The sequence below is a fragment of the Peromyscus maniculatus genome, chromosome 6 (genome assembly GCF_049852395.1).
Source record: "Peromyscus maniculatus bairdii isolate BWxNUB_F1_BW_parent chromosome 6, HU_Pman_BW_mat_3.1, whole genome shotgun sequence".
Lineage (NCBI taxonomy): Eukaryota > Metazoa > Chordata > Mammalia > Rodentia > Cricetidae > Peromyscus > Peromyscus maniculatus.
The window spans coordinates 9,394,001-9,419,469 of NC_134857.1; the positions used below are offsets into that span (position 1 = coordinate 9,394,001).

The 25,469-nt window shown below is 40.9% G+C and overlaps 1 protein-coding gene and 1 pseudogene across 4 annotated transcripts in view; one reads left to right on the plus strand and one right to left on the minus strand.

Annotated features, from left to right (window-relative positions):
* The window catches only part of LOC102920155 (EGF-like and EMI domain-containing protein 1), a 708,148-nt gene that overhangs the window by 505,320 nt on the left and 177,359 nt on the right, over positions 1 to 25,469 (plus strand). The gene's annotated exons all lie outside the window — the stretch shown is intronic.
* On the minus strand, positions 9,627 to 11,023 carry LOC102905944 (ribosomal RNA-processing protein 8 pseudogene; annotated as a pseudogene).

Sequence of the window (25,469 nt, forward strand, 5' to 3'; positions counted from 1 at the left end):
TCAGCTCCTCCCAGATCCTTTCCTTCCCCGCACACCCAAATCCACACCCTTTCTCATTAGAATTCAAATAGATATCTAAAAACAATAAAATAAAATAAAAATCAGAACAGGACAAAACAAACAGAAAGAAAGAGCGAATGGAAAAGCACAGGAAACACATGGGGATGCTCAAACACTCACATTCACACCCACATTCACACTCACATTCACACCCACATTCACACACACCTAAATTCGCACCCACATACACACTCACATTCACATCCACAAATACACCCACATTCACACACACATACACACAGAAAACACACACACTCATACACACAGAAAATACCATCGGAATCTATAATATATAAGCAAAAGATCTTCACATATGCCCAGACAAAGCATTGTGACCAAAACCAAAATAAAACAAAATACTCCAAAAGAACCACTGAGTTCATTTTGTGTTGGCCGTTTACTGCTGGGCATGGGAACTGCCCTTATGTGTGGTTTGTACCCAGTGAACCTCCACTGAAAAAAATCAATTATTCCTCTGTGAGAGGCTTTCAATTGTATATAGCTTCTAGGTTAGGGATGGGGGCTTGTGTAGACTTTTGGTCTCAGCAATGGACTCCCATCTGGCTTACAGTCACAGAGACTGTTGCAGTTGTACAAGTGACTCTTAACTGCTGCTACCCATGTGCATGCCCTTTGGAATCCAATACCTGAACTACTGTCATAGTCATAGTTTAATGGTATTTTGTTTTTGTTTTTTGTTTGTTTTTCAAGTCAGGGTTTCTCTTTTGGTGCCTTTCCTGGAACTCATTCTGTAGCCCAGGCTGGCCTTGAACTCACAGAGATCCGCCTGCCTCTGCCTCCTGCATGCTGGGATTAAAGACGTGTGCCACCACCACTCTGCCATTTTCTTGCTTTTTTAATGGTGTGTGTGTGTGTGTGTGTGTGTGTGTGTGTGTGTGTGTGTGTGTGTGTGGTTTGTGTTATATGCCTATGTGTATATTTTTTGTGTGGGTTCTTTCCTGTTGGACGTGTCTAGAGGTCAGAGGTCCACATTAGGATTTTTCTTCAATTCTTTTCCATGTTATTTTATGACTGGGTTTCTCACTGAACCTGGAATTGAATGTTTAGGCTGGAGTGATTGTACAGTGAGCCCTCAGCATCCACCTGTCTCTTCCCCCTAGAACCAGAGTTAGAGACACAAATGTTAAACTTGGAAATTTACATGGTCCTGAGAATTGAAATCAGAACCTCAAGCTTACAAACCAATGTATTTACTCATAGGGATATCTTTCCAACCCTCATAGTAATACTTTGAAAATATAATATTTGAAATTGTTTAAGAAAACATTTTTTCTTTGTAGCACTCAGAACTGACCTCTCCAGCCTGCCATGGCTTAGTGGTCCAGGTTTTGACTTCTGAGAACAGCTCCCTCACCTGACCTCTATACTCCACACTTCACCATTACAAGGGAATTTGCACGTCCCTCAGTGTTCAGCAGCTTCCACTTCCATACACCTGCTACCACATTGCTTGAGCCTCATTTCCATTCTCTTCCCATCGTTTCTCCACCTCATCTTACCTAATTTACCTTTTTATACTCAATTCAGAATCACTCTCTCTGAGAAGGCTTCCCAAACATCATACCATATTCCTTGAAAGAAAATGGACCAACTGCCTTAGGAGTTTTAAACAGTTGCTTGGACAAAACAGCTGTTCCAGTAGATGAAATGCATAATTCAGCTATAGCCCCAAATAAGAGAGGCATGTTATGAGGGGCTACATTTGTGTTACATCCTGATGAGGGTACCAGCCATGGAGATATGAAGGATGAATCTTAGTATTCAAATGGAGGGTGGATGGGCTTTGTGCTATCATTTTCCTGCACATTGGTTAATGGACTGTGAGCTTGGTGTTGTGTCTGAGGTCCCTTGGTGTTTGAGATATGCATATAAAATCTTATAAGCCAGGAGTGTTGGTGTGCAATAAGGAAAGAAAGTATCTGGCCTTAATTTTGTAAAGGTGAACCGAGGAATAGTCATGATTTCAGATACATAAGGTCTGTGAAATACTATTTCCATGACCCCACACAGCCACGGTAAAACTAACACAGGGAGCTGGAGAGATGGCTCAGTGTTTCAGAGCACTTGCTGCACTTGTAGATGTCCAGAGCACAGTTTCCAGCACCCATGTCAGGTGGGTCACAACCATCTGTAACTCCATCTGTGGGGATATGATGCCCCCTTCTGGTATCCCCAGGCACTGCCACAAACATGTATTGCACACACAGAAAGATCTACAGTAGATGCAAATGAAATGTAAAAATCTTTAAAGCACTAACACAGAACCTCACACAGTATGAGATAAAGGTTTCATCTTGCCTGTGTTAGTTTTAATCTCTGCAATCATGACTGAGGCAAAGTGTTTTATCTAGTGTTATATATGAAGTCAGTGTTCAGCATATAAAAAAATCCTGCAAAAGGCTTTGCTTTGTTTGGAGATGGACATTTTTTCTGTCTTGTGATCTTCTCTTAATTAGATTTAAAGAGTTAATGGTGCTTGGCTTTGGCTCTAAGGAAACAGAGAGAAACATTGAAGTTTTAATTAAAGTGATTCCACTTAACCTATATTCTTAATTTAGAATCTTAATTCAGTTATTTTTTTTCTGGAATGGCTATTTTTGTATTTTTCTCTCCTTGTTTAAACCTTATTGTTAATAAATATAATAAGATCTTTTATTTACTCTCTATAATGTCTCAAGTCCTCTATGCAAGTTGATATAAATATACATGTGATTAAAAGCAATTAAATTCAAGTCTATCCTTACCACCCTGTCTCCTTTCAAAAGTCAAGTGACATAATGGACAACATTTGAAACCCCAAATATACCAAAAGTGTACATCTACCAGCCAACTGAATGATTTGCATATGGGTCCTCTAAAGTACTGGACGATTGTCATTGCCAGTGAGACTCCATAACAGGAAGGCAAAGATTTTTCTGCATATTGTAAGAGTAGCAAGAACAGCTTGAATTCAAAGAGCCTAGCTGAGTGACCTTACCACAAAGAACAGGATATGTGTGATTATTAATGAGAGTCGAGGGCAAAGGATGGGTTGAGTTCATTCATGTCTCCAACCAGAACACACAGCAAAATCAGGAGTATGTCATGAAACCAAGTATAAGGTCAGAGTTGGAAGGGCAAGGCAACAGTGTTCCCAAACCAGTGAAGAGCAAAGTTAGGGTTAAAATTTGAGCCATGGATAAAGACAAAGACAAGAAACACCATGAACTCAGACACCAAATACCCTATCAGGGAACTTTTGTAATCATAAAGCAAGGCGGACTGCTGATCCAACCTTCAGGACCATTTGTCTCCTCCTGTAGGCTTGCTGGTGAGGAATATTTGTATATGGGCAATTTCCTGGGAAAAGCAGCTTTCTTCAGGACTCAGCCCTCTGGGCTGAGAGGTCATGGGGAGTTGAGCAAACGTAGTCCCATAACTCAGAGTCCAGACGTTTAAACAAATGCAGAGATTAAACACTCTAGAATCTTGATAATTGTGCTTGGCATGCAATTTTGGTCATGTCCGTCAGCATTAATAATTATTAGAGTTAAAAAAAATATTATCTCTAGCCCTCACAGTAATCTCAAAAGGCAGATATTATCATCTTTCTTTGTAGCCTACCGGACCTGGTATGTACTGGAGGTTAATGTCAGAACTTCAGAATATGACTTGGGCTTGCAGCCTCACAAATTACCTCTCATGATAAGCACCTTAGGGGAATAGAGTGAACAATGATTTACACTTCTTGAGATGAACATGGGGCATAGATGACAAGTGAATATATCTGCCATGTAATTGGGATAAAATTCTCTCTTCTTGATTTTTTATCATGATGATCTAGAGCCTTTCCACATTCCGCTTTGGAATTTAAAGAGATCCTCTGTTTCTCTTAAAGAATAAAACTTGACTCATGACGTAGATACCCAATGGATTCTGTTTAGGTGTAGTATGTTAACCTTCTAGTTGGCCAATTATCCAAGTCAATTATGCTTATGTGGGAAACACAGAACACGCCTATGGGGTTAGGCAAAGTTGTTAAATCTAGTTGTGGTTAAACAAACAAAAAGACATGCCTACTACAAATGATGTGCTTGAGTCTTATTGTTAAGACTTTTTAAGGAAGTAAAAGACAGTAACTAAATGTAAAGGTTTCATATTGGTGCATGGGGTAATTGGGTTACGCATATGCAGAATTAAGGAGCCTGGTAAAGAAATTATTGTATGAAGGCCCAGTTTGCAAATAATGGAGCTGGAGAGATGACTGTTCTTGCTACAAAAATGTGAGGACTTCAGTTTGGAACCTCAGCATCTACATTAAAAGTGAGGCATGGTACTACACACTTGTAATCCTAGTGCTGGGAAGTCAGAGACAAGGGGATCCCATAAGCTCCTGAACAGCCAGTATAAGTGAATTGGTGAAGGTCCAGGGTTGCTGAGAGATCTATCTCAAACAGTGAAGTAGACAGTAATTGACAAAAACACCTATGTTAATCTCTCTGCACACAAACAGTACATGGGCACCTTCACACACATGTTCATTCACATAAGAATATGTACACATGTGTAGCCTCAAGGTAGACACACACACACACACACACACACACACACACACACACACACTCTGTGCATGCACACACATACATACAAAGACTGGACTAGTGAGAGACCATGGCACTTGGGACTATAACATTCATCGTGACATTGATTGTCAGCAGCTACAATCTTCTTTCCTGTGGGAACTCAGCAGTGTATATTTTATTTTAAAAAATATCAGTTTCATATAGACTATACAATTTTTTAATATTTTTTGAGATTATCATATAATTAATTATTTTCCCATTCTTTTTCCTCCATTCAAATCCTCCTATGTGTCCTCTTTACTCTCTTTCAAATTCATGGCCTCTTCTTTAATTGTTACATATTTTTATGTGTGTGTGTACCTGTATTCCTAAATACACAAATATAACTTGGTCAATCTGTATATTGTTACTTGTATATAAGCTTTCAGGGCTGACCATTTAGCACTAGAAAACCAGTTGGTGTTCTTTTCCCCTTCCACATTAGCAGCCATACTAGTGAAACTTCTTGCAAGTAGCTTCTGACATTCCTAGGAAACACAATCTCACAACAAACTCCTCATCCTCTGCTTCTTATGATCCTTCTGCCCCCTCTTCCACAATGGATGGGTCAAGTTATAGATTATCAATTTGAACTGGGATCCACAATTTTGTATTTTGATTAGTTATGTTCTTATGTGATGTCTCTGTTGCTAAAAGAAGTTTCCTTGATGAGAGGTGAGGGTTGTACTTATCTGTGGGTATAAGGACAAATATTTAGAATGTACTTGGGGGACGTAATAGAGGGAGAATAGCAGGGTACAAGTGATCTGAAGAAAGAAATGAGAATAAAGGGGTTGTCTTAGTCACTGTTCTATTGTTGTGAAGGGACATCATGGCCAAGGCAATTCTTATTTAGAAACAAAACATTTTGTTGGGGCTTGCTTACCATTCCAGAAACTTAGTCCATTGTCATCGTGGCAGGGAGCGTGACAGCACACAGCCAGTCAGGCACGGTGCTGGAGCAGTAGCTGAGAACTGCATCCTCTTCTACAGGCAGCACATGGAGCAAGAGTGGGCCTGGCCTGGGCTCCTAAAGCCTCAGAGCCCACCCAGTGACACACTTCCTCCAACAAGGCCACACCTCCTAATCCTTCTAATCCTTTCAAAGAGTTCCACTCCATGGTGTCTTAGCATTCAAATATATGAGCCTGTGAGTATCATTCTTATTCAAACCACCATCGAAGTTTGTTTAAATCATGGAGGGAGAGGAAGCCAAGTACAGAAGAAAGAGGGAGGAAAGTGAAATCACAATAAGGATGATGTCTGAAAGGTCACAGGGAATCATACTATTAGCTATCTACCTAAAGGAAAAGAAAAAAAAAAACCTATACTACACAGAAGTCTATGTATAAACAAACATACATATTTTAAATGTAATTTTCCCATCTAGACTGACAGTGTTTCCCTCAAGAGCCAAAGACCACCTAAAAAGACCCAACACCAGGCATGAAACCCTCTTTTGAGTCATTGGCCAGGGCTGTCCAAGAGACTCCCAAGACATTACGGGCTATTGCTGTTGTCCTCAGCTGCCACAGAAGTGTAAGGGAAGTCCCTCTAGCTGAAGACACAATGCACTTTAGATACAGGTTCTAGAGACTCCTGAACTAGAACTGACCTGGAATCCTCCTCCCTGAGGACTTACTTCCATGGGACCAGAAGGCACCGTGCAAGCTGTCAGAGGAGGGAAGCAGCCAACAACCCACCCAACTGTGAAGCCTGTGAAGCACAATGACTAGTGTAGCACACTAACCCCAAGGGGGAAGCGTGGCGCACGTAGGTTGGCAGTGATCAACAGTTCTCTGATTGGAGTAAGACCCACTGTGGTAGTCTGAATGTAATTGGTCCCCATAAGCTCACGGGGAATGGCACTATTAGGAGGGGTGGCCTTGTTAGAGTAGGATGGCCTTGTTGGAGGAAGTGTGTCACTGGGGAGGTGGGCTTTGAGGTCTCAAATATGCTAAGTCACGCCCAGTAGTTCAGTTCATTTCCTGTTACCTGTGCAAGATGTACTACTGCTCTCGGCTACCTCTCCAACACCATGTCTGCTTGCATACCACCATGCTCCACCATGATGATAACAGACTGAACCTGTGAACTGTAAGCCACCTAATTAAAAGTTTTCCTTTATAAGAGTTGCCATAACCCTAACTAAGAAGTTGATACCAGGGACTGGGGTATTGCTATGACAGGCCTGACCATATTTTTGTTTGGAGGAATGTGGACTTTGGTACTTTGGGTTAGGAAAGCAGTGGAATGCTTTCATCACTGCTTAATGGGCCATACCAGTAGGAACATGGAAGATTTGGACTGGGGTGGCCTAGCTCAAAAGGTTTCAGAGAGAAGAATATTAGTATGTTGCCTAAAGACTGTTCTTGTGATAGTTTGGTAAAGAATGTGACTTCTTTTTGCCTGAAGAGTCTTCCTGAGACTAAAGTGAAGGGTTTTGGAATAATTCTGTTGTGCCCTGGGTGCAAGGCCCCCAAAGAGAACACCAGAGACATAAACTCACCGAAATGCAAATGCAAGGTTAATTGAAGTTCAAGCCATGTGGCAGGGACCTAGTTAAGCCACACAGTAGAGGCTGGAGGAGACGCCTGGCCCTCTGAAAGCTCAGGTTTAAAGGCAAAACCCATAAGGTTACATCATTTAGGGGTGCTAGTACTAGTACAATTCTGATGGGCTCAAGTTTTAGTGGCTTTCCAGAATTTTTGTGTTATCTTTGTAGTTTTAACCAGTTGTTTGTCAAACTTTATAGACTACCTCTGGCATCGGGGCATTCTGTGGTTAATCGATTGCTATCAGATAGTCCTTCAAATATCCTGACTTTGTACTTTGACCAGCTCCGGCATTGGGGCATTCTATCGTTAATTGGTTGTTACCAGATGGCTCTTCAAACATCCTGACTTTGTCCTGGGACCTATGTCAGCAGCTCTGAGAATTTTGAAACTCAGGTCTGTTTCAAGCTGGGGTGAGGGGCTTGCTTAAAATGGGGGTGCTTTGGTTCTTCAATTTCATTGGCAGTGGAAGTCTCAAAACAGCCTAATATAGACTTTGTCATGTGGTTATTAGTGATAACTCTAGTGAAGACTTACAATGAAAAGGAGCAAGCTGAGCAGGGTAAATTATAAACTGTAAAATTCGAGGAGAAAGGGAGCACCAGGAAGTAAAATGTAGCTAAGTCCTATGTTCAAGGAGATAAACAGATTAAGAACCGAAATAAAGGGAGTGGTGACCTCAGAGCAAAATCCTATCCAGCTAAATTTCCAACTTGTGAAAAGGAATTACATAAGAGTTTAGAGCCTGTGTACTGGTACTCACCTTTAATCCCAGCACTCCAGAGGCAGAGATTGGAAGATCTCTGAGTTTGAGGCTAGCCTGCTCTACGGGTCCAGTTTCAGGACAGCAAAGCTTAGGTAGTGAAGGAAACCACCCAAACAGAAAGTTGATAAAAAAGTAATTGAATGAGGGGGACATGTTTCCGCCCTAGTAAGCAGCAGAACTTGACAGCTTTGGCCACATGGTTCTGGATTTAAGGATAGAATCAAGGGGTTGTGGAATATTCTTCCACGAATAAGGAAAGCCACCGAGGTCAGGTATGTGCCAGGGGTGTCCCTGAATAGAGGCCTAGAAGGGCCATGTATGAAGCTGTGAAGTTGAATCCTGGATTGCCTTGGAGGCCCCAAGATGCTGGAGACACCAGAGTCATGGGATGCCTGTCAAGGAAGACTTAGAACCAGCCCAGGAGAAAGAAGTGTGTTGCAGTCAACAAAGCTGAATGGAGTTGGAGAGCTGAAGAACATTTTGACATCAGAATGGAGATGTAGAGTTTGGAGTTTGCCCAGCTGCTTTTCAGTCTTGCTTTGGTCCAGTATTTCCTCACTATACTCCCTTCTCTATGTTTTGGAAAGGTAATGTATATCCTGGGCCATTATACATTGGAAGTAAAAGATCTGATTTTTGAGTTTGATTTTATAGGGGATTAGAGTTAAGAGATCACATGACTCTCAGAAGAGAGTTTGAACTTTGAACTTTCTCTTTCTTTCTTTCTCTCTCTCTTTCTTTCTTTCTTTCTTTCTTTCTTTCTTTCTTTCTTTCTTTCTTTCTTTCTTTCTTTCTTTCTTTCTTTCTTTCTCTCTCTCTCTCTCTCTCTTCCTTCCTTCCTTCCTTCCTTCCTTCCTTCCTTCCTTTCTTTTTTAATAGCCAAAGCTGATTTACTCAGAGCCTCCTATGTTCCCAGCCCTTGCTACAACTTTCCCCAGGTGACCCATACAACATGCTGGAACACAAAAATTTTACATTTTTCAAATGAGAAAGGGAATATTCAGAAATTAAGTAATTAAGCTGGGTATAGTGGCTCATGCCAGTAATCTCAATAATCAGGAGGCTAAGGCAAGAGAATTACCATTTGAGGTTAGCCTGGACTAGTGTGAGATGCTGTCTCAAAACAACAACAGAAAGAAATTAAATTATTCTCAGCTCTAAGAGAGAAAGAAGTAACTCCCAGCCCCAGTAGGCATTAGCATTAGGTCCTGCCATAAGGCAAAAGCTGTCTGTAGTCTTGGAGCTGAAGGAGCAGAAACTATAAATGATCAGAGGCTAGACAATACAATCAGAAGATGTCTTCTGAAAAATGAAGAGAAACCAAACCCAGAGATCTATCACTTCCAAGCCAAGTAGATTACATGATACTTGAGTGACCCACAATTCCCAGAATATACCAATTCCCTCACAATAAACTTCTTATTCTTGAGCCTGCCCAAGTTATTTCATGCTCTTTGTAGCCAAGAAGGCTCCATTAGAGCAGAGCTGAGCCGGAGGCTTTATCAGTGTTCTTGGTACAGAAGGACGATGGCACCAGGTCCTGGCTCGTAGCTTGGTTAGATACAGTCTTCAGAGTTCTGAGTTTGGAGCCTGAGCCTTCCTCTTTTAACAGGTATCCATTGGTCACCTGAGCTTGTAGAGACAGGGCTGAAGTTTCAGGCCTGGGAGTTGGGCTTTGGGTCCTACTCAAGGAGGCCCAGTTGTTTTCAAAGTCAAACAAGAAGGAATGGCTGTTGGTCAGGTCCTTGTAGATGACCTTAAAACCAAGTTTAGTTACAGCCCCCAAAATGCCTGAATATCTTCAAAGCAGCTGCTGACTTCAGCTACTTTCAACAGACTCCCTGACTTCAGCACTTGATTTGCCTCCTCAAGGAAGTCCCTGGTGTTAGTTCCCATTGGTGAAGGCGAAACACAGCCACATCCACAGATTCATCCTTAGAGGCACTTGGGTCATGTCGCATACAGTGGTCCTGGGGTCCAGAGAGGTCAAGTCAAAACAGTGCATAGGGTTCCGAACACTTGAAGCTAGGCAGCAATCTCCGCAGTCAAAGTCAGCTACCACCAAGGATGTAGGCTTCTTGCGGAGATCTTTGACAATATGGTCCACTGGGTGCAGTGGCCACTTTTTCACTTGTTTCTGAAAGCCACGGTGACAGAGGAGAAAAGCCTCGGGGTCTTCCTGGAAGAGGTGTTGGGCAGCACTGCTGGGCCCCGAGTACAACTGCTCATTAAGGTATCGAAATCAGCACCATCCAGCCATTGTGCCATCCATGCTCGCAGGGATCCAGTTCTAGTCCGTTGACTGTCTGACTATGGGGCAGGGGGCACCTCAGTCTCCTCTGTGGAGGCCTTGGGAAGAACCTGGTCTGGTGTCTGAAGTGTCTTGTTTTTGTGTCCCCCCTTATTCTTCTGCCTCGGGGTTTGCAAGGAGTTAGAAGATGTGGACTCAGGGCTTGGCTTGGGTGGGTCAATTGTAGCAGTGCTTGTCCTTGAACTGTGAACTGTTTGGTCCACACCGTCCAGGTGCTGGGTTGAGAGTGAATGAGAATATTTCTGGCATTTCCTCTTTCCTTTCCTTCTTCAGCAGAGATCCCACCAAGGGTTTGTCTGCAGCATTTCCTTTCTACCTCCTTGCCCTCAGAGTCACTAATAGATGGTGTCTGGTTTTGACATTTCCGTTTTCTTTTCTCCTCTACTTCCTTCAAGGCATTGGTAACTGAGGGCCTTGGGAGGTATTTGTTCTTCTTTCCTTCCTCCTCCTTCTCCTCCTCCTCTTTCTCCTCCTCTTTCTCCTCCTCCTTCTCCTCCTCCTCCTCCTCCTCCTCCTCAGAATCACTGCCAGGTGGGCTGGGAGATTTCTGGGAAAGAAATGCTGCTTCCAGGGCCCATAATATGGCCAGGAGATGATGGCGCTTGTGGCCCTTGACTGGTGGAGCAGTCCCTGGCCTGGGCTGTATTGTCACTAGACAGAGGCCGATGGCTGCTGGGGTGGCCTTGACCCATTCGGGCTCCTTGAACATGCCAATGGACAGCAGGGTCACCAGAGCACCTGCCATGGCCCACATGCAGAGCCTGTCAGGGAATGCCAGTGCTGTGAAAGACCCAGACACAGTCCCCCCAAAAACCCAAAAGAGCTGAGGGAAGAGATATCTTAAAAGTGAGTCAGTTCCCCCTTCCTGGAGAGGGTGAAGTCAGGTGTTTTCAAAAGAACAAAATCAGGATGTCTGGTGATAACCGATAAACCACAAGATGCCCCTCTCCAGAGATAACATGACCAGATCCCGGAGATGAGTTGTAAAACTGCTGACAGGGCAAACAGATAATCTAGAATAAGACAAAGTCCAGGCCCGGGAAAAACAAGGATGGACCCGTACTAACCCCCACCCCTCTAAGAAATTTTATGGGTTTTGCCTATAAAAACTAACTTCCCCAAGAAAGAGTAACTCCTCGCTGCCTCACTGCGCTGAGGCCAGTGAATGCTTGAGATGAGTTCCCTGTCACGCAACTTGTAACAAAGATAAACCTTGCTTTTGCATTCTGGTATGCTCGTCCTTGGTGGTCTCTCTGGGGGTCACGATCTGGGCACAACAGCTGGACCCAGAGAACTTAGGACTTCCAATCATTGTTGAGACTGTGATAGACTATGGGGACTTTTGAAGTTGGATTAATGCATTTTGCCTTACGGTATTATATGGGGGCCAGGGGAGTGGAATGTGGTAGTTGGAATGTAATTGGTCTCCATACGCTCATAGGAAGTGGCATTGCTAGGAAGTGTTGTTGTAGAATATTATTTTAAGATGTGTTGCCTTTGTTTATGCTCTGGAACATTTGTTTAATGATGCAAAGATGTGTTTGATTAAATAAAATTCACCTGTGGTCAGGAGGCTGAGTCAGCAACTAGCTGACAGATGGAGAAGGGTTTTTAAGGAGGGGTGAGGAGAAGCATGAGGGCTTTTTGGAAGGTGCAAGCAAGGAGAGGAGGTGAACAACTTGCTCTTCAGAGAATCTTGAGTTCTTTACAGGGACAGCGATTTAGTTACTTCCCTTCCTAGCTTTGAAAGAGTCGGTGCCTGAGGGAATTTTGTTCCTTCAGTCTGTGGCTTCTGCAGCACAAGCACTGCTGGGTTTGAGTTGCAGTTGCTGATTAGGACAGTTGTGGCTTAAAAGGCAGCAACAATTTACAAAAAGGACAACAAGGTGTGGCTTAAGTGTGTCACTATGGAGGTTGGCTTTGAGGTCTCAGTTTACTTTCTGTTGCCTGCACAAGATGTAGAACTCTCAGCTACTTCTCCAGCACCATGTCTGCCTGCATGCCACCATGTCACCATGAGGATAATGGACTGAACCTCTGAACTGTAAACCACCCACTTAAATGTTTTCCTTTATAAGAGTTGCTGTGATCGTGGTGTCTTTTCATAGTGATAGAAACCCTAAGACACACACCCATCAAGAGGTAAATCTTGCCTAATACTGGAAACCTAGCCAACTAGCCAGGGCTAGCTGAAGTCAGGAGTCATAGAAGAGAAGCTACAGTGGCTAGTTTACTGAACCAGCATAGGCTATAAAATATGATTGTTGGTGTTTTCATAAAATGGTAGGGTTAAATTTAGCTGAGTCTACATAATCTTCTGGATAAACACTAAGTACATGAGGTTACATCAAGTCATAAACCTTTGCTCTTTCATTTAGTAATAATTTCATGATTTGTAAAAGAACATAAGGGCATTTCAGAATTTACTCTTGGTTGGTATTGTGAAATATGAAGCTTTCATATAACATGGTTCCAGCTTTACCAGAAATTTTTATCAAGTTGATCTCTACAGAATGAAATTCATAGATTATAACCCAATAGCACAGTTGGGATTTGCTGGGCCTGCTCCGCAGTATCCTAAGGCCCATATTAATTTCTTTTAGAAGTTAATACAATACATGATTCAAATTTTTAATAATTGAAGGGGAATGATTTGACTGACTTTCTGCCTCCAACATATTCTATATTATATATTGGGGTGGTAAGATTTTAACATTTTTCCTGGATTCAGTAAAAATAATGCAAATTAATTTTTATACTAAGCCTAATTAATTGGCCTTTTTTCTCTATGGCGAAGGCTCTGATTCCTAAAACTTTTAAAAGTAAAGTCAGGAAACAATAATTTCAACCTGGTCTTATTTATAAAAGAAAATGATTTAATGATCCTTATTTCTCTTTATAACTTCCATGAGATTCTGTAGTAAAAGACATTTTTTATCTTCATTTCTTGATTTGAAAATTTGGCTTGCTAAGCACTGTATCACACAGGTAGAGAACAATGGATTAAAATGCAGAAGGAAAAATCTGTAGTTGGTTTCTTACCTGCACTCCAAATGTTGAGACAGACTGTCCTGCCTTCGTTACACCCTTGATTAAGCCCAAGGTACAAAGAGTTTCAACTTGTATGGAATCATTGAACTACAAAATTTAAGAGGAGCAGGCTTGCTGCACTGCATGACTGACATATTTGCTAACGCTTTTCCTTGTAGCAAGCATAAATTAGTACATGCAGACTCAAATTCTGCAGGATACACCCTGCAACAGAAGCAAAAATTATGAGATCAAGAATAATTGATATTCCACATGACCCATTAAAACAGGTCTCATTTAATGCACTATGGGTTAAAATCGTGTCTCTTTTGAGCAGGCTAACCTGAATGTAGGCACCTTTTTTCACTTTACAGCAAGACTGAAAAATTCCCTCAACCATCCCCATCCGGAGGACCTTGAACTGAACACATGTTTAATGATGCCCGGACTAGCTATTGATTAAACACTGACAATGTTCAGAGGAATTGAGAATCAAAAAGCCTCCCCCATGGCCAGCTCTGCCATGCTCACTTCTTAATAGATGGCAAAGGAGGGTTCTAAATGAGATCTGCTGCCCTGAACATCCTCAGAACTCCACAGGAGTGGGATTAATTTCTGCTTTGCAGTCCTTTGCAACTACCATGTCGAACATGTCCATCATTCTGCAGGAATGAATACAGATGTCCCTCCTTTTTAATTTTTTATTTTTGTAGTTCTCATCTTTGGGTAAAAATAATTATATTAATTCATTCCACTCAATGATAGCATATCAAATGTATAATAATCAAAGCTTGCTGTTAACAAGTATATAAATCAAGGCAAAGACAGGTCTTGGGGAATTAATTTGATCTGAATACTCATTTTCGGAGTCGAGTCAAGCAAACAAACAACAATGAAATGGCTAAAAGAAAGAGAAGAACGGATGGAAATATAAAGGAGAAGGTTTCAAAGGCAGGATGGGATGCGCTGGCTGCGCTGCTCTGTTCAGTGGGTTACTGCCCAAAGGTGCAGATATTTTTAAGACACTCTTTGGTCTGAGTAGGAAACTGTGACCCAGAACTGAGAATTGAGGCTGTAAAAAAAATGTGATTTCCAATGGTGGAAAGAGCCGGCTGTTCCAACTTCACCAAACATGGAGGGAATACCTAGAGGGCGTCAGGGATGTTGCCTGGATCTTCCCCTCTTAACGTTATTTAATCTCTGCAACAATGCTGTGAAATACTCATTAGAATCTTTTTAAAGATGTGAAACTGAGGCTTGGAGGAATTAAGTAAATCTCCTTATTATCAAACACTTGGTAAACAGGTGAGAACAAAGGCATGTGGCTAGAAGCTGTCAGAGCTTGCTTGAAAACCCAGATGTTTTGATTAACTGTCTAGTGAGCTGATGACCACAAAATGCCTTCCTTAGTTTAATAATACTTAATGAAAGGTTCCATGGGAAGCTTGGACTTTTAAAGTAGCTATTTGTTCTTTAAATATTTTTATTTATAACTGTTTTGTTAAAGGCTATATGCCTAGAGTAAAAAACTGAGGAATTCCTAAGTATAAATATTGTAAAAGCAAATATAACCTGACCACTAGGAGGAAGCCTTTGTTAATATCCTGGCTTTTATTCTAATCTTTTGTCTACCAGTTATTTCTGTCTGATTGAGCCCTCGCCTACTTTGTTATACACATTCACATGTATCTTGATACATATTGTTAAAACTATTTACTAAGTACATTAGGGACAAAGATTTCTGTACATTTATATAAACATATATTTTGTGAAATGTTTCTATTTTTCCCATATGAAAGTTATTTTCTGTAGCTGTTATCTAGAACTATTGTTTTTTTGAGAAAATTTCAATGGGTGGTTATTTATTAAAAAGTTAAAACAATGGATTTATCTATTTAACTTTTTAATTCTTTATTCCTTTTGTCAAAATTTTAATGGAAATTCTTGATCCATTACCACTTCAGAACATTTCCCACCTTACCATTATTGGACTACATTTTACTGTCCTTTTCAGCCTCTTACTGATTTAATAAGAAAAACTTTACTCATCATTTTAAGTCTTTTCTCAAGCTCAGATTCTAAAAATTTTTCCTAACTTTTTAAAATTGTGAATTTCATCTTAAGATGTTTTAATGTTTTTAATTAAAACAGAATTATATCACTTTGCCTTCCCTTTCCTCCCCCAGCCCCTCCCAGCTACCCTCCCTCAAACCATTCCCAATAGATCCCACTCTCAGGCTGAGAGCTGCTTTTTCTTTGATTATCATTGCTCTGTGTGTGTGTGTGTGTGTGTGTGTGTGTGTGTGTGTGTGTGTGTGTGTGTGTGTGTGTATGCATACATACTCCTACACACACACACACACACACACACACAAACTCCTGGGTTCATTTCTGTTCTTTGTGTACATATGATTTTAGGGCTTACCGTTCTATGATGGACAACCATTAAGGGGGCTCACCTGGGGCGAGGCTAATTCTCCATCTCACAGCAGTTCTTTTTTTAAGGTGGAACCCTGTGAGAATTTCCCCTTTCCATGCTAAAATGTCTGTGATTTTGCCATCGTTCCAGTCTCGTTTATGTACCTATTTCTGGGAGGGACTGTTTCACAGCAGATTTCCTGGTATTTAGGCTCTTACAATCTTTCTTTACACTCTTCCCTGATATTCCATCCTGTGTCATAGATGCAGGTGATATGATATGTCGTAGATACTTGTGATGTAGATGTATCCCTTGGGGCTAGGCTCCCACTGTTGATCTCTGTATTGTACGCAACTGTGGTTTTCTGTGCTGCTCTCCATTTGCTATAGAGTGGTATCTTTGATGAGAAATGGTGCCTATCCTTATCAGTGAGCATGAGGATAAGATTTAAAATACAGTAAGAAATTATACCACTCTGGCAAGGTGGCTGTAGTAGATTCTTTTCTCAAGTCATGACCTCACTAGTCTCAGAAAGCTGGGTAGGTTTCTAGTACCGGCATGATTTACCTCCTGTTGAGTGGCCTTAAGTCCTTCAGTGCCACCAACATGTGCGTGCCACTTACTGTACCTTTCTACACATCTTGCCATGCTGGTAATTGTAATGGCTCATGGTGCTACAGCAGGTAGGACTGTTAATTGCTTCCCTCCCTGCAAAGCATACACAGTATATTCTGGAATCAGGGAAGCTAGACTGTAGCAATGAGGCTTTCAGGTTAAGATCCATCTGGAACCATCTGAGTCCTGTATCCTGTATCTTAGATGCTTTAGCAATAGGGACCCACCCTCAGTCGCCGAAAGATAGCCAAGGGCTATGGCAATAACCAATCATTCAAAATGTGGTTTCTCATGCCTACTACTAGAGTTTTTGATAGTCTGTGTTTCTAGTCCAAGTGTGTGGAGGTGGGGTGGGGAGTGTATACATACACTTACTTGTATTGTGAATAATCTTAGGTAAATATAAAATAATGAGTCCTGAGGCTTTACCAAACATTCTTGGTGTTATTTAACATAATCTTTTTTAGGTCTATCCATTTACCTGCAAACTTCATTATTTCATTTTTCTTCACAACTGAATAGTACTCCATTGTGCATGTGTATCACAATTTCATTGTCCATTCATCAGTTAAAGGAAATTTAGTTTGTTTCCATTCCCTGACTATTGCAGCGAGGGCAACTTTGAACATTGCTGAGCAAATATATGTCAGCTAAGATGCCAAATACATTCCTTTCTAAAGAAAACTATAAATATTTTGCCATATTTCACCATTTAAAATTCTATCAATAAATAGATTCAAACCATTATTTTGAGAATACAAGCAACAAGAGTGTAAAGTGGGGATTAACAAGGCAACTCCACGTAGTTAAAAAGGAGGTTTATCTTGGGGTAACTTACAGCCAGTGTTGGTTACAGGATCCAGGAAAAGTGAGGTGTAGTCCAGCAGGGTTCTCTGGAGAACTCTGACTGGTCTGCATCCAGCATTCAGGATCAAGAACCAAGAGCTGGCACATCTGGATCTCAGGTCTTAAGGGCTCCCGTCTCAGCCCCGCCCCATAGGTAGGTAGGCGTGGTAGTTAACAGAAGCCTCACTAGGGGTAGTACTTCCATGTCAAGGCTGGAACAGGTATCCACTGCAAGAGTATGTGTGTTTGTCTAACTATACATGGAAATATAGGAATATATATCAACATAGGAATATTTAGAAAAATTAAAAATTAAAATTAAGCCATGTCGGTATTATTAGCCGTTAGCCACTGCCATTTTATTAGAGTGCATGGAACCTGGGGTGCTGGGGTCTTTGCAGATCCTGAGGCCAGGAGTAGGTAGCTCTAGATGCCAGGGTTCATTGCCTTCACTTCTGCTCTCATCAGTCTGTCTGTCTGTCTTCTATTGTAAGAAGAAGTGCTAATGACAGAATAATATACAATAGTTGACTTGAGACAAGAGAGATTGGTGTACCTAGAAGTCCAATCTGAAAGGCCTAGTGTAGCATTTGTCCTGAGCTTTAAAGTTGGACCATGAAAGCAAAGTAATCATTCTATTCGCTACTGTTAGGTGTCTGCTTGAACTGGGCATGGTTATCTGATTAACTGGATAGTTGACATTTAGTGGTTGCTCGAGGCTCCCGTTTGTTTGTGTTGTAATTTGTTTCTTTCCTTAGTTTTATTCATATTTTATTATGTATTCATATATATTATGTATTATGTATTACAGTAGCCATAGCTAGCCAAAGGTTGGAGTGAGTGCTGGTCTGAAAGAAAAGATTGGCCAAACACTAGAGAAGTGGCTCACAAACCCTTTGGCAAACCTCTATCTCCAAAAATATTTACGTTATGATTCATAGCAGTAGAAAAATTACAGTTATGAAGTAGCAATGAAATAATTTTATGGTTGGGGTCACCACAACATGAGGAACTGTATTAAAGGGCTACAGCATTGAGAAGGTTGAGAACCACTGTCCTGGGAGCCTTTACTGAAGTCCAGCTCTTTTGCTGCCCAGATCCACTGTGGTAGGTAAGGATTTCTAGGAAGCTAATTCTGAGACTTGTTCTCCGGATGCTTTTAAAAGCACAGTGTGAGAAACAGCACAAGTGATGAGGGTTGTGAGTGGCAGAACTCAGGAGAGGACCAGCTGGATTGCAGCATGGCTGAGCCACTTCCCTGGGGTGTCAGAGGTGGAACAGCCCTTGATATTGACCCCACCATTGTGAGGGACGTCAGAGCAAAGGACCAATCATCAGATATAGACTGTTCCAGGGTAGGAGTGTGACCCTAGGCAAGGTGGCTCTTCTCAGTGAGTGGTAATTTCTAAAGAGAGGCTCAGCCGATAACTGTCAGCTGCCAACAACTAAATAAACAGTTAAGAGAACTGTGCATTTCAGTTCTCACCTGGAAGCACACCACAGCTTCTAGTACAATGACTTGAAATAGCATCTCACTGTGTTACTGTAGTTTGTAGTACACGCCAACTAACCCTATGCAAGGCTTAGTTCTCTCATTATATATATACAGTTTACTTTTTTGCCTGTAAATTGCAAATATTTTATTTTCAATTTTTGTCTTTTGAGTATTATTATTCACATTGTAGTATACTATATTTCTTAGCTTTTTACATTTCCTCTTTCTGCTTGACCTTTAAGAACACTGCTCTGTTTATAGATAAATATTTACAGGTAACTTTATTTAATGTTTTCAGAGTTTTATTTTACTAAACCTAATATTTGATCTATTCAAAATTTCTTCTGTAGTATAATTTAAGGCAATGACTTAAATTATGGATATGTATATGCATATGTTTCTGAATATATTTGAATGTGTAGATGTGATGTATGTGTACATTTATGTGTGTACAATATATGTATGTGTGTTGTGTGTATGTGTGTATATGTGTGTGTGAATGAGACATGTGTATGTGTGTGATATGTCTCTGTATCTGTATGTATATGAATGTATATGTGCACGTGTGTGTACATATATGTGTGTATATTATGTGTGTGTGTGTGTGTAGTGTGTATCTGTGTGGATGATATACATGTATACATATATATGTGTATGTATATGATGTATGTGTGTATGCATGGTGTGTGTGTTTCCCAGACAACTCAACAATTTTTCTAAAACCACATTTGATTTATTTCTCATCTCCAGGCTTTCATATACCATAGTAACTGCATCATTGTGTCAAATTTTGTCTGTGTGTTATTGAACGCTTCAGTTAATCTATTTGCATTTGTGTCAAAGCTATTTAACCTGAAATAGTGTAATTTTATGGTATTTAGCATACTACCTGGCTAATCTAAGCCACCAGAGTGAGCAGCCTATAGATAACAGCAGTAGGTGATTATGATTCTTACACATCTAAAAACTGTATCTTTTTGCTCTGATTAAGCATGTACAGTCCATCACTTCTCATTGTCATACCCATGCATTTGGACATTTGGCAGATAATGTTCCAGTTCTGTCTGGAAGTCTTGCTTTCTCATCATTCCTCCCCGATCTCTTCTCTCTGGTAGATTATTGTTATTTTAAAATAAACTTTGAGCCTATTTTCTTTCACATTGTTTATATTTTCAGCCCCCAACTGTACACATGTTAAAAGAAAAGCACACATTTGCTGAGTGTTGAATGAATGAGATAATTTCCTTTTATGTCATCTTTATGGCTCTTGAGTTCTCTCAGTTGCAATGTCAAGATTATCCCACAATGTGAAAAAAAGTATGGAAAAAATAGTTATATTGAAATATACAAAAATAGTATGTACGTATCTACTTGTCTTTCATTGTTCTAAAATGTTGCTGCTCAATAGATGTTTCACGTTAATAAAGTGACCCACCGACCTTCACACAGTATGTCTGTGGAGTGAAATTCACAAGGCCTTGTGTGCATGCCACTGCAGTTGGGTTGACCTTCAAGAAAGTCATCAAGCCTAAATTTGAACATCTCCAAACACAGTTGGAAAGTTTGAAGCTTATAAAATGAACTAGATGGCTGCTTTTTAATTTTATTTTTCATTTACTTTATATATAGACTAAGAGATGGACAGGACATATAATTTATGGAGACAATAAAAAATGAAAGAAATGAAAAATTTGGGGTTTCTGCTCAAAAGCTATGAAGAAATTCAAGGTAGTGATAAAGTACTTCCACCTTGCAGATGCCCCAGTCAAAGCTTGCCCATGACAGGCATAGCCCATCTGTACAGGGCTGGGTGTGATGCCATGGAAGAACCTGCTGTGATTACGGCCCAGGGGGAAACCACAAGTTGATTGCAGATGAAAGTTCAATAGTGACGATTTACTGGCTTGAAGAATCCTTTATTATCATCTCTAATTCCAAGTCGGTTTTAGAAATGTGATTGTATTACACTCATTTCTAAGTCCCAATGAAGTTTATCATCTCCTGTTTCTTTGGTAACCTATATCAGAATTCATGAAATAATAGCTTCTTGCAGAGTACCTTCTCTTAAGCTTGGTGAGGATAAAATACAATTAGGATCTTATTTGTGTAGTTAATGTGTCATTTTTGATGGAGCATTCAAACACCCCTTAGGAGGGTGTTTTATATCAACAGTGGGCATGTATGTGCTAGGGACTGGAACAGCAACCCAATTTTTCTCTCATTACCGTGACTTCCTGGAAGGATATTGTTCTCCAAATGTTATAGGCAATGCCATTAAGAAAGAATTACATCTTATTAGAATGAGGATGTTATAGACAATGATTATGTTATTTGTCTTGAGTTTGGACAGTTTGGACTAATATATGGGATGGTTTTCTTTGGGGAGGGGAATAATACCAAAATACATTATCCCCAACCCCTCAGGAGTCAGTAGGAAATAGAGATACATTCTTTTTGGCAGTCGATTCCTCGGCGTTCTGGTTATGCCCAAACAAGTAGAGGGATTTTTTTCCTTGACATCTGTTTTATTTCACTGCTTGCCTTTTCCACCGTGCAAGCTGTCAGCTCTTGCTCTGTTAACAATGGGGCTTATGAGCCTGGGTGTATTCAGATCGCTGTTGAGTACTCCAGGCATGGGTGCCTTCCACACCGCTGGCTCACATGAAATGGTAAATGCTGAAAAGAAGGTACTGTCAGCATGCATTCCCTGCTGCAGAGAAGCAGCATGTGAGAGCAGTAAACCTTTCTTCAACACTATGTGGCATTTTGCAAGGTTGTTTGAAGTAATACTTTACCCACAATCTTGTTCCCTCATTGTTGGCCATAAACAACAGCTATTGCTTTTTTGATTTTTGTTTCTAAAATTGTGAGTCTAGGTTGGCAGGCATTTTCTTTTGAGGAAGGACAGTCACCTATCTCAATACTATTTGTGGGGGTGGGCTGTGATAGGGTTCAAGGATTTAAAATGATGCCGCATATCCTATTGAGTTGGTAAAAACTCCCAAAACAAAGATTTTCAGAATCTTGCTTAACTGCACTGTAAGCACACTGAGTGAGGGCCCTTATTCTCTGATATATATTTTCTTTCAAGAGAAACACTGAATATATTCATTGCAACTCATAGTAGTGGTTTTGATTAAATGTATGCCTCTGTCTTTTATTTTTATTGAATTAATTAAGATTCCCTAAAAAGGCTTGGAATTTTTTTATAGTGCCAGCTCAGCTTTTTAGCAGGGGCTTAGTTGGTGGAGCACTTGCATTGCAAGTGAAAAGACCTGAGTTTGGTCTCAAGAACCACAGGATACACCTAGGCAGCCCCCATTTGCAACACCAGGGACTGTCTCAAAAATATGTGCCTGATTCTCAGGGAAACACATGAAATTTGTCTACTAGTCTAAACACACCCACACATGCACTCAAGTGTGCGCATGCAGACACACACACACACACACACACACACACACACACACACACACACACACACGGCTTCACTTTCTACATAGTAAATTATTTTCCTGAATTCTTCTGTATAGAAAGGAAATGCAGAGCCCAGCACTGCTCATCACCCAGATGATTACAGTTTTCTGTCCCAAGTCACGTCTTTTTGTTGCATTTTATTCTGTTTTATTTCTTATCCCCAGAGTCCAGTGTCTTCCCATCTTCCAGTCTCCTTATTAGTGACCCTCCAGCTAGATGACAATGGTCCCTTAACCAGCCTCTCTGGAAATTGCTCTTTCATTTCCCTACCTCTTTCCCAGCTTCTTCACTCTCAAGCACACACTGAGATCCTAGGGGTTCTTTGACCATTAGTCCCTTTGAAGTGATATTTAAAAAAAAATGACTGCTTTTGATTATCATACAATCCACAGTTTATTTTCCAAAACAGAAAGCCGAGGACTATGTGCACTTAACGTAGCATTTCAAAGTGATAGGGAAAAGTAAGGATGTTGGTCATAGACACAAAGAAAAATACCATATTTGTTTCACAACAGAAGAGAATAGAGAGTTCTCTGTGAATGAGGTATGTTTTATCTGAGCGGCTATGTATGGCTTGAGTCATGACTGTTCTGCAGCAGTTCCTCACGGTAAGCTGTGGGAAGCAGCAGGGGCCATATTCCTGAGCACCAGCCAGAGTGGGTCTAAACTGAGGTCACTATATTACTAGTTTCATAGATGTATTTTGTGATCCAGTTTCATGTAGCCCTGGTGGTTCCCAAAATTACTGTGATGGAGGACAATGAACTTCAGTTCCAATCCCTCCTCTGTTTACCTCTAGAGTGCTGGAGCGAGAAGACTGCACTACCACACTCAGTTACATGGTGTTAGGAAGTGAACTCAGGGCTTTATACACAGTAGTTCAGAACCTTCCAGATTCTACAAACTGAGCCACATCTCCAGCACTCAAATTCATTGACTTCGGTAACTAATGTCCGTCACCTACACTTGCATGTTTTGGGATCAATAGCTGACAGTATGAAAAAATAGAAGGGAGAAAACTATTAATTTATTAAAGTTTCTGGCTTTTAGAATTTTATGAATCATCAAGATAGCTCATCATGTCATCCAGATGGCCTAAGACTAAATTTGCTGTGCATGAGACGGCATCAGGGACCCAGGGTCCTTTTCTTGTGTTGCTCGTCAGATCTTTACTGACAAGAACTGAGATTTTTCCATTCGGTCAACTGCTGTGGAATGTCTTTCTGTACGCTGTGAATATGTGTGGCTCCCATTGGATAATAAATAAACCTGTTTTGGCCTATGACAAGAAAGCTTATAGCCAGGTGGGAAATCCAAGCAGACATACAGAGAGAAAAAGGGGGGAGAGAGAGAGAGAGAGAGAGAGAGAGATGCCAGCTGCCTCCCAAGGAGCAACAAGATGCCAGCAGACTGGTAACACCATGGCCATGTGGCTATATATATACATTAATAGGAATGGGTTAATTTTAAGATGAAAGAGCTAGCTAGCAAGAAGCTGAAGCCATAGACCATACAGTCTGTAATTAATATAAGCCTCTGAGTGGTTATTTTATAAGTAGCTGCAGGACCATGCGTGGGAGAGATTTGTCCTGACTTTGGGGATGGGGAGGGACTGGAGAAACTTGCCACTACAGTCAGCACTAATAAGTATCATGAGTTTTCTGCAGTGGGGACCCAAAAGCAATTTATCAGTCCCCCAAGAAGGTAGCCATAAATTCAATTGTAAGGCTGGTTCAGCTACAGTAAGTTTGATAGTGGTACCCCTGTTCTTACAAGGTGAGCAAATGGGTTACAGACTACTGAATAGATTAGATGAGGAAGACCGAGGGGCTGTTACAGATGTCTGGCATAGGACATCTCACTGGTGTCTCAAGACTCTTATTTTTGTTGGGTGTTTGGTTCAGAACATTGCTCTTAGTGTGCAAGTGTATATGTGTTTCTCTCAGAATCTATTTTTGTTTCCAATTGAGAGTTCATTGACTTCATCCTATTGATTTGTCCTGTTTCCCATGGAAATCTAGAGGCATGCAGTTGTCCAGGGGACCCAAGTTTCAAGATGTTCAGCCCTGTGAGCTGAATCACAGCTCACCTTCATCCGTATCCTAAAACCACCCTCAAAATCCATTTTGTCAGTTGGAAAGACATTTTTAATGCTCACAGAAACAAGGCTGGCAATTTCTCACTGAACAAGGAAGTGAAAAGAGCAAGATAAGATTGATATTAAAAGTATGAGGTCTCAGAGGGTTGAGGGATTTTTACCAAATAATGCAGCATTAGAAAAGAGGTCCTGGAGAATAATCAAGACAATTAATAAGAAAAATCAACCCTGAAGGTACTGAATCCCCTTTTAACAGCAGAGCTAAAGCTTTGATGATTAAGGACTCATTAGTTGGTTTCCCATCCAAGCACTGGCTTAGGGAGGCCATGTGTGAGGTTATTTCACCAGCAAAACAACCCCACATGCTTAAGAATGGGGTGTCATAATTGTTCATTGCTCAAGCTTTATAAGAAGAAGGTATGAGAAGAAAAGGGGGAGACATACACCCCTTTTCTTTGGATTGTACCTATTTTCTGATGTTGCCCTTCGTTGTGCCTCGGTTTCTCCTCATAAACTTGTCCAGTATTCACTGTGATCAAGAAATTTCAGGAATATTCAAGCTGACAGACAGATAGGCAAGAAGCCACTGGTACCACAATAGGGAGAAAAAAACCCAGAAGAGAGTAGGGTTTCCCTGAGTACTTGTGGTCCTCTGAATGTCATAAGCTTATAGGGAGTGGCACTATTAGGAGGTGTGGCCTTGTTAGAGGAAGTATGATCTTTTTGGAGGAGGCTGGATTATATATACCTTTAATCTAGACCTCGAGGCTGGAGGGCACACCTTTAATTTGGGCCACATCTTCTGCCTGAAGTGTGTCATTGTGGGGGTGGGCTTTGAGGTCTTTTTCTCAAGATTCACTAAGTGTGACAGCTAGTGGACTTCCTGTTGCCTGCAAGGTTTGGGACTCTCAGTTCCTCCAGCACCATGTCTTCCTGCATGCTGCCATGCTCCTTACTATGATGATAATGGACTGAACCTCTGAAACTGTGAGTGAGACCCCTCAAGTAAATGTTTTCCTTGTAAGAGTTGCCACGACCATGGTGTCTCTTCACAACAATAAAAATCCAAACTGAGATAATAGCTTATAATTTCTTAGTGTGGTTCAATGTCATCAGAATATAACAACCAGAAACATAGAATTCTCCCGTGTCCTACACATCCTTCAGGTCTGTGA